This window comes from Dendroctonus ponderosae, unplaced genomic scaffold, assembly GCF_020466585.1.
Source record: "Dendroctonus ponderosae isolate FM_Combo_2020 unplaced genomic scaffold, Dpon_F_20191213v2 Dpon_F_20191213_10, whole genome shotgun sequence".
NCBI lineage: Eukaryota > Metazoa > Arthropoda > Insecta > Coleoptera > Curculionidae > Dendroctonus > Dendroctonus ponderosae.
The window spans coordinates 7,901,887-7,906,626 of NW_026017111.1; the positions used below are offsets into that span (position 1 = coordinate 7,901,887).

The following is a 4,740-nucleotide window of genomic DNA, read 5'->3' on the forward strand; positions in this document are numbered from 1 at the left end:
AAACGTAATATTTGGCCGATTTGAGACGTTTTAGGACTTTTCAACTCGAGACATTCCAGGGTAGTGAATAAATGATATGCAATAAAAGGCAGGTATACTTACAAATTTAGTGCCTACTTTACACCCGCCTATGGAATTTCGATAATATTTCATTAAGATGAAAAGAAAAATCTTCAAACATGCACAAATATACATATTTTTTAGATATATGCAATTTTTCATGAAATTGGATAAAATATGCAAAAAATGCATAGATATGCACTTTGCATATTTTCCACCCTCTACTAATAACCCTTGTACGGATTCATGCTCACGTACTGTCAATTCCTCAATATTTAACTTAGGGGTCAATTCTTCAATAGTCTTCTACTGCAAAGTGTTCCGAACACACACGCATGGTCTTGGTCACCGGTTTCCCCATCAATAATTTCTGCTCCCATGTTTTTCTTTTGTCAATAATTTCCTCCAATCCAAAGCTATTTATAATTTTTACTGTAACTCCACTATTTCTGGCAGGGAAAACATGGAAAAGTAGGTTTCTATCAGTTCCTTTTTTGGATTGGCAACCATAGACCGAACAATTTGTATTATGCTTGTAACGCCGAAGTTTCGTACTTTTGGCTGTGGGTTCATCAGAGACAGATGCCATAATGTAATCAAGATTAACACCACAACTATAACACCTTTCAACTTCCACTCTTACAGAACTTTTCTTAAAACACAGACAAAATCTCAAATCAGTTACAATGCAATACACTTGCTTTCACTAGGAGAGTACTTACTTTCTAGGTTCAATATTTGGACACCAGAGGTCTCACTGGTTTTTGGACTCGCCATTAGCCTCGCGTAGGAAGTTGCCATGCCCTGGGCACTCACTCAAAAACCTAACCGAGAAAAACTGATTTCATAGTCGCCAGAGGCGCTACAGACGATAAAGAGCTGCAGATTAAATCATGAAATAGCCCACTGTAGTAAAATATTATGTGGATGAATGCGATAACGCAAGTCAAATGTCAAATAAATCTTCCCCATTGTTGTTTGTGGGTGTGTCATGAACAAGATGTTGGTCAATGTTGATTATTCGCTATAGTCCAAAGGAAACGGCCTATGCCGATTTTATTTATTTCTGACGATATAATCTGTGATAAGTTGTATGATTTCCTGGCTTCCTGCACATACTGGATTGTGATATGTTTCCCCATGTTCTCTAATACGTAATTTGTGAATATTTTGTTGGGTAAGTCGGAATCACTTTAGCTTACTATTCTGGAGGCATTTTCATCCAGAAATAGATAAATGGAAAACCGGATATTTTTCTCATTAGAGCTAGTGCATAGCATCGGGTTGCTCACAACTGAAACCGGCACTTAATACCTCTGTGTTATGTAGAATTACAGATTAATTTTGTACCGTGAATAGCCGAGTATCTAACTCTTTCTTCTGCTTCCAACTTTTATTCCACTCGGTATAACTTTAACTACGGAACAGGAACAAACTAACTTCTAAATTAACCGCTTGTCAGTGTCATATTTGACAGTAAATAGGGCCCAAATGGGGCTCCCATTTACTGAAATGCCATGAATTTCGATTCCCCATTCCAAACGTAAGTATCCCAGGCCTTTTCCGTTACAATATTTAAACAGAAACTTCTTAAAGTTATTCCTAAAAATGCTCCAAAGATTTTTTTTTCTGTAAAAAGTATTTATATAAACAATAAACAACAAGTAATATATATATTTATATGTAATTTTGTGTAGTTGTGTCATTTGTCTCTATTATCAGCTACCCTTTGCAACAGAATTAAAAATAAGCAAGTGTAGTGGGTTCATAATGCAGGTTTGTTTAAATTCTTTAATTCTCAGCCACCAGGGCGCGCCACTTTATCGACACACTTTTTACAAGAGTAAAAGTCGTTTCTATATAAGCCTTGTTCTATGGAAGTTGCAGCTACCTTCACGCTCCGTTTGCGTTATTCAACATGGCGGTGCTGAGCAAGTCGGCGTGAATTAGTAAGGTTCTTTTTAATCGCCATATTATTTGCACTTTGTTGTACTTGTTGACCTGAAGTGTTACAATGAGAAGTAAAGAAGCACTTGTTCGTCGTTGACGATGGGTAAGTCACAGTAATGTCCATTGATGCCCCAAAACAGTTGTTTAAAGTTTCAGGCCGGTTTTCATTCCCGGTTCATGTTCCATAAATATGCTTATACGTGAAGTCTTTTTATACCGAATGGTATAGATTTCGCCTCAGTAAATCTGTCCGGATAATGGTGGTAATTCTTACTGTTTTTATAGTTTGGACGGTGCCGGCGTTCTTTGTGTCCCAGAATTCCTAAGCCAGGCTTGAATTCATCGAGACAAATTCCTGGACGATCCATAAATTATGCTTAAAAACACAAATTTTCAAGAAATACATTTCAATTGTGAAGCTAAATTTCGAGCAGTGTTCTCAAACTGCACCAAACTTTTTAAGATAATAGAAATTGTTCCCTTGACTACCCAGCATGAAAGGTCAATCTTTAGATGAAAATAAGGGTTAGTTTGTGTCAAGTTGTGTATTCCAAAAGTGTTTGGTTTCCGAAATATTGTCAATCTAATGTTTTCAGAATTATGCCGCGTCTTGTTTTAAATCCTGTCACTCTTAGTTGCCATGACAAAAGTGGCCATTCTTAACAGAGTCAACAGTCAAAAGAAACGCTTACAGCATCAGTTACGTTTTGAAAACAATTAAGAATCATGCCCGGACGCTTAAATTACACAAACGATGATGATTTAAACTTATTTATTATCGTATTATTGAGAATGCGATACAGTTATATCAAGACCCGTTTATTTATTATTAATTATTATATCAATAACACAAACTAGTTTATAGTTAAAGTATAGGGCTGTCTAATTTTTCTGGTTGCCCTTATAAATTGAATATGCACTGTTATTAAAAATGAGACGAATTAGAAAAATTAAAATATAGACGTATTCAAAGTTATTGAAATTTTCTATAATTAGCTCTATAATCTATATCTAAACTAAAAAAAAATTTATAATCTAAACAGCACAACGTTAAGGGTAACTGACAGCTGCAATCATTCCTTTGACATTTGATTGTATTGAAAATGGCTTTCGTAATGACAGCTAAGAGTAACGGTATTTGCAATAAAATGCGAGAAAAGATCCATTTAAAAGCATTAAATTGATAATATTTCGAAATCTAAGCCCGTTCGGAATAGACAACTTAACACAAACTGACCCTTATTTCTAATACTAAATAAGATAAAATTTAAAAAAATAGGTGTTTCCACTTGAAAAAAATTGATTTTGATCGGTTTTTTTCAACGCCTTTTTGAAACTTATTTTTGTAACACTTTGTATTAGTAGTTATTAAAATTTTGTCGAAATTCCACTAACGCAAGTCCTTCTGAACAAGAAATGCGACTCAAAATAAGTAGAACATATTTATTCCCTTATAGAAAATACAAATAATTATTCGAGTGGCTGCATCTGTCGTTTTTTACATAAAATTTGAAATGTATCATAAACGGTTAGACTTAGGTATCGGATATTGTACCGTGGATGGCCGGCTATCAAACTCTTTCTTCAAATTCCAACTTTATTCAACTCGGTATAACTTTAAATACGGAACAGGAACAATTAATGTTAAAATGTAGATAAAAAAGTTGACCTAATAATTTTAGATTAATTTGTGTTAGCCTGCCAACATTTAGGAAAAAAATCAGCCCTTTAAGTCATTTCTAAGAGGAGCTATTTTATTTGGACCCAAACTTTTTTATTTGGACCCATAGTGCGCCGTAAATCCGTTCTAGCACCAATTTGGAAATATTGTTGATTTTGCTTGCTCGCTACAGTAGTTTGCTCTGGCAATGTTGCGTATTTATAAATAGCCAAAGTAAGAACAAGGGTCGTAACATTGAAGAGCACTATATTATTTTTCTTATTCATATTTAATTTCTTACGAGTTATTTATTTGTTTCAGGTAGCGGCAGAGCGTTCGCGGCATATCGAGAAGTAATTACCATCTCAAATATGTGACTTGAATATGAAAGAAAAATGACTTTCAAATAATCGCTTATTTGAGTATCTTATACGTGAGATCTCATTTCGTATCGTCTTTTTTCAACAATGTAGCTAATAAAAATATGTTTTCTGCTGTTTTTTCATTACCATTGGGGGAATTGTTATGTCTCACCACAGCATGATCACACGATCCAACCATCCGTTGGAGATATTTCTATTTAATTTAGTGCTTTTAAAGTAGAATGGTACCTCAGCACCTCTTACTTCAAGATTGTGCATTCCGTTATCTTTGCCCAATCCGCAATTCCTGTACGTTATTGCCTCACATATAAGGTTTACTCGGTGTCTCGCGAGGAGACGTTTTGTTTAAGCGGTGAGCTGAGTATCCGAAATGTTATATTTTTACATCGTTCTAAGTAACAAATCTATAAATAGAATAATATCAGAAACTTTCAGCTATGCCTTCTTCGTATCCAGTTTGACATTCGCATTCAATTCGCCAGTAGTGTGCCGAGTTTTTTTAACAATTTTATTTTGCACATCTAAACCATCTTGGATAATCTGCAAATTCCAGATTGTATAGATCTAGCTGTGACTTTGTAATTAGAATTAAAATCAAATCCTGGGTTCTTCAGTCATTTATTGTCTATTTATCAATTAAAAAAACGTTTCGGTGTTTTCCACCATCATCAGTTTCACTAAAATAAC

General features: G+C 34.5%; 1 long non-coding RNA gene across 1 annotated transcript; it reads left to right on the plus strand.

Annotated features, from left to right (window-relative positions):
- Positions 1-1,605: 1,605 nt before the first annotated feature.
- LOC109532713 lies at positions 1,606-4,670 on the plus strand. Its single transcript, XR_002171435.2, has 2 exons — positions 1,606-2,113; positions 3,992-4,670. It is a non-coding gene; the product is annotated as an uncharacterized LOC109532713 (long non-coding RNA).
- The last annotated feature ends 70 nt before the right edge of the window (positions 4,671-4,740 follow it).